Source organism: Pseudophryne corroboree, chromosome 6 (genome assembly GCF_028390025.1).
Source record: "Pseudophryne corroboree isolate aPseCor3 chromosome 6, aPseCor3.hap2, whole genome shotgun sequence".
Classification (NCBI taxonomy): domain Eukaryota; kingdom Metazoa; phylum Chordata; class Amphibia; order Anura; family Myobatrachidae; genus Pseudophryne; species Pseudophryne corroboree.
In genome coordinates, this window is record NC_086449.1 from 356682885 (window position 1) to 356696941 (window position 14057).

Genomic DNA, 14057 nt, shown 5'->3' on the forward strand with positions numbered 1-14057 from the left:
CAGAGGAGAATGGGTGCACTGCAGAGAGCTCTCCAGAGTTTTCTGTTAAAAAATTATTTTTTTAGGTTTTTTATTTTCAGGGAGTCCTGTTGGCAACAGGCTCCCTGCATCGTGGGACCGAGGAAAGAGAAGCAGAGCTGGTTTGTCAAGTTGGGCACTGCTTCTAAGGCTACTGGACACCATTAGCTCCAGAGGGAGTCGGAACACAGGTCTCACCTGGGGTTCGTCCCGGAGCCGCGCCGCCGTCCTCCTCACAGATGCCGAAGATAGAAGCCGGATGAGAAGGCAGAAGACATCTTAGGAGGCAGAAGACATCAGATCTTCATGAGGTAAGGCGCGCAGCGGTAAGCTGCGCGCCATTGCTCCCAGTCACACACACAGAGCAGCACAGAAGGGTGCAGGGCGCAGGGGGGGGGGGGGGGCGCCCTGGGCAGCAATATTCCTCACTTTTGGGCAAATTCAGATAGATTAGGCTGCGGAGGCAGTAAATCTAAGATCCCACGCCATTTTAATAGAAAAGTCACTGGGACCGAAGCCCGCCGTTGGGTGGGCGGGGCTTGATCCTCAGCACTAACCAGCGCCATTTTCTCCACAGAAGCTGCAAGCATGAACGCTGGCTCCCTGGTCTCTCCCCTGCTGAACTTCACAGGCTGGAAAAAAGAGGAAGGGGGCACATTAGCGACGCAGTGAGTGGGAATTGGTATATTATATATAAAAAAGCGCTATCTGGTCATATTTTTTCCAGTGTTTTTAAGCGCTGGTGTGTGCTGGCATACTCTCTCTCTGTCTCTCCTAAGGGCCTGGTTGGGGTTTTGTCCCCTTATAGGTTAATCCCTGTGTGTGTGGGGTGTCGGTACGTGTGTGTCGACATGTCTGAGGCGGAAGGCTTCTCCAAGGAGGAGGTGGAGCAAATGAGTGGTGTGTCCCCGCCGGTTGTGCCGACTCCGGATTGGATGGACATGTGGCATATGTTGAATGCAAGTGTGGCATCTTTACATAAAAGGCTTGATAAGGCTGAATTAGGGGTGACATCAGGGGGTCAATCCTCGGATTGGACCGACTCACAGGGCCCGTCGGGGTCTCAAAAGCGTCCCTTAACACAAGATACTACTACCGACACGGATTCTGACTCCAGTGTCGACTACGACGAAGTAAAATTGCACCCTAGGGTGACTAAAACCATTCAGTGTATGATTGTGGCAATAAGGGATGTGTTGCATATTGAGGATGAACCCTCGGTCCCCGACACAAGGGTACACATGTTTAAGGGAAAGAAACAGATTATTAATTTTCCCGCATCTCATGAATTAAATGATTTCTTTGGAAAAGCTTGGGAGACTCCGGAAAAGAGACCACAGATTCCCAAAAGAATTTATATGGCATACCCCTTCCCTAAGCAGGACAGGGAGATGTGGGAATCATCCCCCACTGTGGACAAGGCCCTGACGCGCTTGTCCAAGAAAGTGGCGCTCCCATCTCCTGACACAGCGGCCCTTAAGGACCCTGCAGATCGCAGGCAAGAAACTACCTTAAAGTGTATTTATTCTCATACGGGTGCTGTGCTAAGACCGACAATTGCGTCGGCATGGGTGTGTAGCGCAATTGCAGCTTGGACAGACGAGCTGATAGATCAATTTGATGATATGGATAAGGATACTATATTCTTAACTCTAGCCCATATAAAGGACGCAGTCTTATTTATGAGGGATGCTCAAAGGGACATTGGATTGCTAGCTTGTAGGGCCAATACCATGTCTATCTCAGCGAGAAGATCCTTATGGACTCGCCAATGGACGGGTGATGCGGATTCCAAAAAACATATGGAAGTACTACCCTATAAGGGTGATGTATTGTTTGGGGATGGGCTGACGGACCTGGTTTCCACAGCTACAGCAGGTAAATCAATTTTTTACCATATATTCCCCAACAGCAAAAGAAAGTAACACCCTATCAGATGCAGTCCTTTCGGTCGCACAAGTCCAAAAGAGGTCGGGGATCCTCTTTCCTCGCCAGAGGTAAGGGCAGAGGCAAAAGAGCACCTGCTTCGGCAGGTGCCCAGGAACAATAGTCCTCCCCGGCTGCTCCAAAACCCACAGCATGACGCTGGGGCTCCCCTGAGGGAGTCCGCACCGGTGGGGGCACGTCTTCGACTATTCAGTCAGGCCTGGGTCAGTTCAGACCTGAATCCCTGGGTGTTGGAAATAGTTTCCCAGGGTTACAAATTGGAATTCGAGGAGGTGCCCCCGCACCGATTTTTCAAATCGGCCCTACCAGCTTCCACATCGGAAAGGGATATGGTGTTAGCTGCAATTCAAACCCTGTGTATGCAGCAAGTGATAATCAAGGTTCCCCTGCACCAGCAGGGAAGAGGTTACTACTCAACACTATTTGTGGTCCCGAAACCGGACGGTTCGGTCAGACCTATTTTGAATCTGAAATCCCTAAACCTGTACATAAAAAGATTCAAATTCAAAATGGAATCACTCAGAGCGATAATAGCCAACATGGAGGAGGGGGAGTTTATGGTGTCTCTGGACATAAAGGATGCGTACCTTCATGTCCCCATATACAGTATGCCCCCCATCAGGAATACCTGAGATTCGCTGTACAGGATTGTCATTACCAATTTCAGACGTTGCCGTTTGGACTTTCCACGGCCCCGAGGATTTTCACCAAGATAATGGCGGAAATGATGGTGGTCCTGCGCAAGCATGGAGTCATTTTCGATATAAAAGTATGGTATCAAAGTGTACCTTACTTACTATAAATAAAACTGTATAAATCTTATAAAGGAATATTTTTACTAACCTTAGGGAAATAAACTGACATCTAGCATACCCGACTTACTATATCTTGTGAGTCGTCTTCCACATAAAGGTATCTTTTTCTAACCGTTAACTTCCTTCCTCCTTCCTACTCCTCCCTCCTAGTCAGATAGCCACACTTTTTACATCCCGCTCTGATATTATCCTTGTTTACACCTGACACAGCCATTGATAGGAAGGCCTCAACCGGACAGCTACACGTCTTACACCCCGCGTATTACAGGTATCCTTGCTGCCCGCTGCCTCAGAGATGCTGGGGGGGGGGGGGGAGGACCCCAGCATCTCTGAGGTAAAAAGTAAAAAGTGTGGCTATCTGACTAGGAGGGAGGAGTAGGAAGGAGGAAGGAAGTTAACGGTTAGAAAAAGATACCTTTATGTGGAAGACGACTCACAAGATATAGTAAGTCGGGTATGCTGGATGTCAGTTTATTTCCCTAAGGTTTAGTGAAAAGATACCTTTATAAGATTTATACAGTTTTATTTATAGTAAGTAAGGTACGGTTTGATACCATACTTTTATATCCCTCACTGTGGTGGACCTTTCTAAAGGAGATTCACACCCTTCTGAGAAATAAGGTGACGGACCCACCCTTTTGGAATTATTAAGGGGTTTGTCACGATCCGGGTATCTGGACGCCATTTCTTACCCATCAGATGCCTCCTAAGGCTGGCTCAGCGCTCCAGGACCGGATCCCATCTGTTATCCTAATGTTCACATTCCTGCATCCTCTCCTGTCTCTCTGAGACGCTGTCACAGTAACGCCTTATTACATCTGGCATGGCGTCTCCCGCGGCCTCCGCCGCCGTCCCTGAGCTTCTGCATGCAGAGTGTCAGAGTGGCGATTACGTCAGCCGCGGCCTCCGCTGTGTCCGCGTGGTTGGATGTGCACTTGTCAGCCTGGCGTCTCCTGTCTCCAGTGGCCGGCGCCGCCATTACTGTTTTCATTACCACATGGATTACAAACCAAACTTCCCTCCAAGTGTCTGCATGGGCGCAGCCATCTTGGATTCTGTCAGATGATCATTTCCTCCAATCTGTTGTCAGTATTGTTAATCTGCATAATTGCCTAGCCAATCCCTTCCTTGCTGCAGGTATAAATACACTGTGCCTGAGCAAGGAAGGCGTCAGTGCTTTGGTTGTCAAACCTAGTTCCTGTTTGTCTCTCTCCTGTGATTGTCTTCCAGGTTCCAGCTCCTGTCTCAGGACTTCCACCATAGAGACCCGCACCAGCATTCCACCTGCGGTGTAGCCTGACTCTCCAATCCATTGTGGATTCATCTGTTTCCAGCTACAACATTACCTGCTTCCAGCTCAGCTTCCAGCAGAGTACAGCTTCCCTTAAAGGGCCGGTGTCCTTTCTACACTTTACCACTCTCCACCGGTATTATTATTTCTCCGCTCTCAAGTTCTACATTTCAGTTCATATTTCATCGCTCCCAAGTTCATTTATTATTTAACTGGTTCCAGCCAGTATCCACTCCGTGCTAACAACAGTCTGGTTCCAGCCAGTATCCACAGCAGCTGTTTTACCTTCAGCAACCCAGCTTTTCCTGGAACACCAGCTGGCACAATCCTGGGTTATCTCCATTGCTACAGTCGGGCCTGGTAAGGACTTTCCATCTAGAAGATCATAAGAACTATCTCACACTACCAGTGCCCTGTGGCTCCTGCCATCCTGTAGTACCCAGGAACGGTATTTATTATTTGCTGACTTTTACGTTTTCTTTTACTGCTGCTGTGTTGCGGAGTTGTCATAATAAACATCATTGACTTTTATCCAAGTTGTCGTGGTCACGCCTTCGGGCAGTTATTATTCATGTTACTTACATGTCCAGGGGTCTGATACAACCTCCCAGGTTCCGGTACATCTCAGCCCCTACAACTGAGGCTGCCTCCCGTCAGCTCAGGCCCTCAGTTGTGACAGTAAGCACTGACCTAATGAATCCAGCCGGAGACCAGGATCAAGCGGCCAGGCCGATGCAAGAACTGGCAGCCCGACTAGAACATCAGGAGGCTGCACAGGGCCACATCATCCGCTGTCTCCAGGATCTCTCTACTCGGCTGGATGGGATTCAGACAACTCTCCGTGGATCAGGCGCATCTGGTGCGTCAACCACAGTGACTCCAGCTATAACCCCACCCACCTTACCCATTTCTGCTCCACGTCTTCATCTTCCAACGCCAGCAAAATTTGACGGATCTCCAAGATTCTGCAGGGGATTTCTCAACCAGTGTGAGATTCAGTTTGAGCTACAACCTGGCAATTTTCCCAGTGACCGTACAAAAATTGCCTACATCATCTCTCTTCTCAGTGGCTCCGCCCTTGACTGGGCATCACCGTTATGGGAGAGGTCCGACACCCTGCTATCTTCTTACACTGCATTCGTGTCAACATTCAGGCGCATCTTCGACGAGCCAGGCCGGGTAACCTCAGCTTCATCCGAGATTCTCCGTTTACGCCAGGGGTCACGTACTGTAGGACAATATCTGATACAGTTCCAGATCCTGGCATCCGAACTGGCATGGAACGACGAGGCCCTGTATGCTGCATTCTGGCATGGCTTATCTGAGCTTATTAAAGATGAGTTAGCTACCAGAGACTTACCTTCTAAGTTAGATGAGCTAATCTCACTCTGCACGAAAGTTGATTTACGTTTCAGAGAGAGAGCAACTGAGCGTGGAAGATCATCTGCTCCAAAATCTTCTGCTCCTCCTCCTCGTCAACTGTCACCATCTAAAGATGAGCCCATGCAAATTGGCCGTTCCCGTTTAACTCCTGCTGAGCGCCGAAGACGTCTCTCTGAGTCTCTTTGTCTTTACTGTGCAGCTCCGTCTCACACCATCAATGCCTGTCCCGAACGTCCGGGAAAACTCCAAACCCTAGCTCGCCCAGGAGAGGGCCAGCTAGGAGTAATGATCTCCTCTCCATCTCCTCATGATTGTAATCTCCCAGTCTCGCTTCAAGTTGCTCAACATTATCGGAACGTCATTGCTCTCCTTGATTCCGGAGCAGCTGGGAACTTTATTACTGAAGCCTATGTTAAACGGTGGTCCCTACCCACCGAGAAACTTCCTTCCTCCTTTTCCTTAACTGCCGTGGATGGCAGTAAAATTTTTGATACTGTTATTGCTCTAAGGACTCTACCAGTTCGTCTGAGAGTGGGAGTTCTTCATTCCGAACTTATTTCACTTTTAGTGATTCCAAGAGCCACACATCCTGTGGTCCTGGGCCTTCCATGGCTCCGTCTTCACAATCCTACAATTGATTGGACGACTACGCAAATCCTGGCATGGGGTTCCTCCTGTGCAGAGACATGTTTGTTTAAAGTATTGCCTGTCTGTTCTTCCTCCCCCAGGTCGTCTGATGTTCCACCTCCTCCATATCAAGATTTCACGGATGTGTTCAGTAAAGCTTCTGCTGATATCCTTCCTCCTCATAGAGAATGGGACTGCCCGATTGATCTCGTTCCAGGGAAGGTTCCACCTCGAGGCCGAACTTATCCGTTGTCTCTGCCTGAGACGCATTCTATGGAGGAATACATTAAAGAGAACCTAGCAAAGGGGTTCATTCGACCTTCTTCTTCCCCAGCCGGCGCAGGCTTCTTTTTTGTAAAAAAGAAAGATGGTGGTCTGCGGCCGTGCATCGACTACAGAGGTTTGAACGACATTACCATCAAGAACCGTTATCCTTTACCCCTGATTACTGAGCTCTTTGACAGAGTTAGCGGAGCTACCATCTTTACAAAGCTGGACTTGCGAGGTGCATACAATCTCATCCGGATCCGTGAGGGTGACGAGTGGAAGACCGCCTTTAACACCCGTGACGGACATTATGAGTACCTCGTCATGCCCTTCGGATTGAGCAATGCTCCAGCTGTCTTCCAGCATTTTGTCAATGAGATTTTCAGAGACATTCTATACCGTCATGTCGTGGTCTATCTAGACGATATCCTCATTTTTGCCAACGATTTAGAGGAACATCGTTTTTGGGTTAAAGAGATTCTGTCCCGTCTCCGTGTCAATCATCTCTATTGCAAATTAGAAAAATGCGTCTTTGAAGTCAAGTCCATTCCGTTTCTAGGGTACATTGTGTCCGGTTCCGGACTAGAGATGGATCCTGAGAAACTACAAGCAATTCAGAATTGGCCGGTACCCTTAACCCTCAAAGGGGTCCAGAGGTTCTTAGGGTTCGCCAATTATTACCGAAAGTTTATACGAGACTTTTCCACCATTGTGGCGCCTATTACTGCTTTCACCAAGAAGGGTGCTAACCCGTCCAAGTGGTCTGAAGAAGCCATGCAAGCTTTTCATCTTTTAAAACAGAGGTTCATCTCTGCGCCTGTCCTGAAACAGCCTGACATCGACTCTCCTTTCATCCTAGAGGTGGATGCCTCCTCCGTTGGAGTAGGAGCGGTGTTATCTCAGAGGGCTAAAGATGGCCATTTACATCCTTGCAGTTTCTTCTCCCGGAAGTTCTCCCCAGCTGAGCGCAACTATGCCATTGGCGACCAGGAGTTGCTAGCCATCAAGCTCGCTCTAGAAGAGTGGAGGTATCTGTTGGAGGGAGCTTCTCATTTAATCACCATACTTACAGACCACAAGAACCTTTTATACCTGAAGGGCGCACAATGTCTCAACCCTCGTCAGGCCAGATGGGCACTTTTCTTTTCCAGGTTCGACTTTAAACTCCAGTTCTGTCCGGGCTCTCAGAATCGCAAGGCCGATGCCCTTTCCCGCTCATGGGAGCAAGAAAATGAGTCAGAGTCTTCAGACAAGCATCCTATTATAAATCCGTTGGCATTCTCCACGGTAGGGATGGACTCTACGCCCCCATCAGGGAAAAGTTTTGTGAAGCCGATGCTAAGGAAGAAGCTCATGCATTGGGCCCATGCTTCCCGTTTTGACGGACATACAGGTATCCAAAAAACCCTGGAGTTTATCTCTAGGTCCTATTGGTGGCCAACTCTGAAAAAGGACGTCTTGGAGTTTATTGCATCTTGCCCAAAGTGTGCCCAACATAAAGTATCCCGCCAGTCGCCTGCGGGGCAACTGGTTCCACTATCCGTTCCCCGTCGACCATGGACCCACTTGTCGATGGATTTCATTACAGACTTACCCATGTGCAACAAGTTCAATACCATCTGGGTGGTAGTTGACCAGTTCACCAAGATGGCACACTTCATTCCTCTCACCGGTCTTCCGTCAGCTTCCAAGTTGGCTCAAGTATTCATACAAGAGATCTTCCGACTCCACGGTCTTCCTGAAGAAATTATCTCAGATCGAGGAGTTCAATTCACAGCCAAATTCTGGCGAAGTTTATGTCAAGTCCTCCAAGTCAAGCTAAAGTTTTCCACGGCTTACCATCCTCAGACCAATGGTCAAACCGAGAGGGTGAATCAGGACTTGGAGGCCTTCCTCCGCATCTATGTGTCCTCCTCTCAAGATGACTGGGTTCAATTACTTCCCTGGGCCGAGTTCTGTCATAACAACCAGTATCATTCTTCATCTGCTTCAACACCATTCTTCACTAACTTTGGATTCCACCCTAAAGTCCCTGAGTTCCAACCGCTTCCAGCAACTTCTGTTCCCGCAGTGGATATCACCTTGCATCAGTTTGCCAATATCTGGAAGAGCGTACGATCAGCTCTGCTCAAGGCATCGTTCAGGTACAAGAAGTTTGCGGATAAGAAGCGTCGAGCAGTTCCTGCTCTCAAGGTGGGTGATCGGGTATGGTTATCCACGAAGAATTTGAGGTTAAGAGTTCCCAGTATGAAGTTTGCACCTCGCTATATCGGTCCTTTCAAGATTGAACAAGTCATCAATCCTGTTGCTTACAGACTCCAGTTGCCTCCCTTCTTAAAAATACCCAGGACATTCCATGTTTCCCTGTTGAAACCGCTGATCTTGAATCGGTTTCATTCCTCACTTCCTCCAACTCCGAAAGTCCAAACTCAACGAGGCGTTGAGTATGAAGTGGCCAAGATCCTGGACTCACGTCACCGTTACGGTAAACTACAATATCTTATTGACTGGAAGGGTTATGGTCCTGAGGAACGTTCATGGACCAATGCTTCTGATGTCCATGCTCCTGCCTTGGTCCGGAGATTCCATTCCAAGTTTCCTCAAAAGCCAAAGAAGTGTCCTGGGGCCACTCCTAAAGGGGGGGGGTGCTGTCACGATCCGGGTATCTGGACGCCATTTCTTACCCATCAGATGCCTCCTAAGGCTGGCTCAGCGCTCCAGGACCGGATCCCATCTGTTATCCTAATGTTCACATTCCTGCATCCTCTCCTGTCTCTCTGAGACGCTGTCACAGTAACGCCTTATTACATCTGGCATGGCGTCTCCCGCGGCCTCCGCCGCCGTCCCTGAGCTTCTGCATGCAGAGTGTCAGAGTGGCGATTACGTCAGCCGCGGCCTCCGCTGTGTCCGCGTGGTTGGATGTGCACTTGTCAGCCTGGCGTCTCCTGTCTCCAGTGGCCGGCGCCGCCATTACTGTTTTCATTACCACATGGATTACAAACCAAACTTCCCTCCAAGTGTCTGCATGGGCGCAGCCATCTTGGATTCTGTCAGCTGATCATTTCCTCCAATCTGTTGTCAGTATTGTTAATCTGCATAATTGCCTAGCCAATCCCTTCCTTGCTGCAGGTATAAATACACTGTGCCTGAGCAAGGAAGGCGTCAGTGCTTTGGTTGTCAAACCTAGTTCCTGTTTGTCTCTCTCCTGTGATTGTCTTCCAGGTTCCAGCTCCTGTCTCAGGACTTCCACCATAGAGACCCGCACCAGCATTCCACCTGCGGTGTAGCCTGACTCTCCAATCCATTGTGGATTCATCTGTTTCCAGCTACAACATTACCTGCTTCCAGCTCAGCTTCCAGCAGAGTACAGCTTCCCTTAAAGGGCCGGTGTCCTTTCTACACTTTACCACTCTCCACCGGTATTATTATTTCTCCGCTCTCAAGTTCTACATTTCAGTTCATATTTCATCGCTCCCAAGTTCATTTATTATTTAACTGGTTCCAGCCAGTATCCACTCCGTGCTAACAACAGTCTGGTTCCAGCCAGTATCCACAGCAGCTGTTTTACCTTCAGCAACCCAGCTTTTCCTGGAACACCAGCTGGCACAATCCTGGGTTATCTCCATTGCTACAGTCGGGCCTGGTAAGGACTTTCCATCTAGAAGATCATAAGAACTATCTCACACTACCAGTGCCCTGTGGCTCCTGCCATCCTGTAGTACCCAGGAACGGTATTTATTATTTGCTGACTTTTACGTTTTCTTTTACTGCTGCTGTGTTGCGGAGTTGTCATAATAAACATCATTGACTTTTATCCAAGTTGTCGTGGTCACGCCTTCGGGCAGTTATTATTCATGTTACTTACATGTCCAGGGGTCTGATACAACCTCCCAGGTTCCGGTACATCTCAGCCCCTACAACTGAGGCTGCCTCCCGTCAGCTCAGGCCCTCAGTTGTGACAGGGTTGGAGAAAGAAAGGGGTAAGGAGAATCCCCGTCTTCAGATCTACTATAATTCCTGTTCCCCTCTCTCTGTCTTGCTATCCTCAATGATCGAGACTGGAATAACCACCAGGCGATAGAAGGGAATTATTGAGCGCAGAAAGGAAGAGAGTTGAAATAAAGATACCTTTATGTGGAAGACTACTCCTGAAAAATAGTAAGTCGGGTATGCCTAACACCATCTCATCTCCCTAAAGAATTTGGTGAAAAGATAACTTTATAGGATTTGTACAGTTTCATTATTAGTAAGTAAGGTACGGTCTGGTACTATACCTGCTTATCCTTCACTGTGGTGGACCCCTAAAGGAGAGATACACCCTTTCTGAAGAAAGTTTAAAGAACAATCAGAATACTCCCATCTCCTGCTTTAAGGAGAATAGGGTAACGGATCTACCCTGTTTGATTCATTACGGGGGTAGATAAAAGGGGAAAGAAATTTTTACCTCCAGAGTTCACTACAATCTTGTTTCCCTCTGTCTGTTTTTTTTCCTTTTAAATCGAGAAATCAAGTTACGTGGTACTGAGAAGAAATCGTTTATATCCTGTCAGTCAGAACAGTGAGGAACATCTGAGGACTGTCTCCCAATTTATGAGTACTAACTCCCATGTATGGTTACATTTATGGTTTGTGAAATATCTGAAGTGAGCGCTGTCTAAGGTGGTTTCCAATTTTGATTGTAAAAGTTTCCATTTTTCTGGTGTGTGTGGTGATACACCAAGTGATACGACCATAGACTGCTGCTTCTAGAGTGCGCATTAGAATTCTCTCTTAATTTTTATCTGGACCAGCAGACTTGCAAAAGTGGCAGTGCAAGGGTATAATCAGTGGCGAAACTAGAAATTTTTCTCCCCCAAGCCAAAAAATTCTTCGGCGCCCCCCCCCCCCCCTTCATGCTCCATAATTGAGAGCAAGAAAGGGATAAATATGCGCGCGCCTTGGGGCGTGGTTTCGTTGGAATGGGCGTGGTTTCACATAAAGGGGCGTGGCATTGCAGGAAAAGACTACCTTATACCCCAGTTTTGCAACCTGCACGCCCATACGTTGGCCACCACAGGAAAGAAAAATAATCCTGATTCATGCCCCTTACATTATTTGTCATTTTTCCTCCTTATAGTAATGCCCAGTATACATTATGCCACATACTGCAATGGCCCTTAGACATTATGCCGCACACAATAATGCACATGACACAATATGCACACACTGTAATGCCCCCGACACATTATGCCACACAACGTAATGCCTGTGACACATTATGCCACACACCGTAATGCCTGTGACACATTATGACAGGAATCGCAATGCCCGTTATACATTATGCTACACACTGCAATGCCCCTGATACATTATAGCACATACAATGTCTGTGACACATTATGACACACACCGCAATGTCCGTGATACATTATGCCACACACTGCAATGACCCTGAGACATTATACCACATATCACAATGCCCGCGATATAGTATACCATACACCATAATGCCTGTGACACATTATGACACACACCGCAATGTCCGTGATACGTTATGCCACACACCGTAATGCCCATTACACATTAAGTCCTACAGTAAGGCTTCTAATTACTTTTCAATTACCTGCTCGTTGTCAGGGGTTTCATGCACTGGGTGTCATGCTCGTTGCCAGGGGTTTCATGCTCTTGGTTCCATGCACGGTGCAGGGGTTTTCATGCTCAGGGTGTCATGCTCGTTGCCAGGGGTTTCATGCACTGGGTGTCATGCTCGTTGCCAGGGGTTTCATGCTCTTGGTTCCATGCACGGTGCAGGGGTTTTCATGCTCAGGGTGTCATGCTCGTTGCCAGGTGTTTCATGCACTGGGTGTCATGCTCGTTGCCAGGTGTTTCATGCACTGGGTGTCATGCTCGTTGCTAGGAGGTAGTCCTTGTTGCTAGGGCTGTGCTCCCAGTGCCACATATGTCCCCAGTGCCAGATATTCCCCCACAGTGCCACATATGCCCCCAGTGCCAGATATGCCCCCAGTGTCATATATTCCCCCCCAGTGCCATATATGCCCCCAGTGCCATATATGCCCCCAGTGCCAGATATTCGCCCCCAGTGCCAGGTACTCACATGCCCCAGTGCCAAATATAGCCCCCCCATGTGCCAGGTACACATATCCCCCCAGTGCCACATATGCCCCCAGTGCCAGATATTCCCCCCCAGTGCCACATATGCCCCCAGTGCCAGATATGCCCCCAGTGCCATATATTCCCCCCCAGTGCCATATATGCCCCCAGTGCCATATATGCCCCCAGTGCCAGATATTCGCCCCCAGTGCCATATATGCCCCCAGTGACAGATATTCCCCCCGTGCCATATATGCCCCCAGTGCCAGATATTCCCCCCCAGTGCCATATATGCCCCCAGTGCCAGATATTCCCCCCCAGTGCCACATATGCCCCCAGTGCCAGATATTCCCCCCCAGTGCCATATATGCCCCCAGTGCCAGATATTCCCCCCGTGCCATATATGCCCCCAGTGCCAGATATTCCCCCCCCAGTGCCATATATGCCCCCAGTGCCAGATATTCCCCCCCAGTGCCATATATGCCCCCAGTGCCATATATGCCCCAGTGCCAGATATTCCCCCCAGTGCCATATATGCCCCAGTGCCAGATATTCCCTCCCCCAGTGCCATATATGCCCCCAGTGCCAGATATTCCCCCCCAGTGCCATATATGCCCCAGTGCCAGATATTACCCCCAGTGCCATATATGCCCCAGTGCCAGATATTCCCCCCAGTGCCAGATATCCTCCTCCGCCCCCCGCCCCCCCCCCCCCCCCCCTGCTTTTTGGAGGGACACGGAGGGCACAGCTCACCTCTCCTGTGTCCCTCCTGCTGCATCATCTCCGGCGGCCGCGGGTCTAATAGGTGGAAGTGCCGGTTCGTGAGCCAGTTAGAGCTCACGAACCGGCAGCTGTGCCCTCTGTGTCCCTCCAAAAAGCGGCGGAGGGAAGGAGACTGCAGACTGACATGCGGACGCTCGTCCGCATGTCAGTCTGCTGTAAATCAGTGGCGCCCCCGCAGCCCCTCGCCCCCAAGCCACCGCGAGGGCTGCGGGGGCAGTAGTTACACCACTGGGTATAATAACCTGTAATTTTAGTTAAACAGCAGAGCCAACTCCCATAAATGATAACACAAAAGTGCATAACAACAAGTCATTCACTCTGGGCCCATGTCACCACTTAATTTCTCACATATCCATAGTGAAAGGGTCCTTTTCAGTCCATGTATGCATACACTTAACATTCGCAATAAAAACACATGTATGGCGCACTACTACCAACGAGGCACCACATACCGAATGAGAGATCACTCCCAGACACTGCTGTAAGAACGCAGTGGAATGCTCTGTTCAGTCAAAGCGTTATATTGCTATCAAGGCATGCTAAAACTGTGGCCTGGCATGCTGGGATGTGTAGTCCCACAGCAGCTGGAGGGTAGCTTATTGCCCACCCCACCTTTAGAGGACCTGTTATGGACCTTCTGTTGGATTTCTATGACTATCTTCTGGCCTGCTAAGCAAGGGCCACATGTATTTAGTCTTGCACGGTGATAAAGTGCCAAACAATCAGCTCCTAACTGTCATTTTTCAAACCCAGCCTGTGACATGGCAGTTAGGAGCTAGTGCGTTATCACCGTTAAATGTATCACTTTTCAAGGCTTAGTATATCTCCCCCCAAAT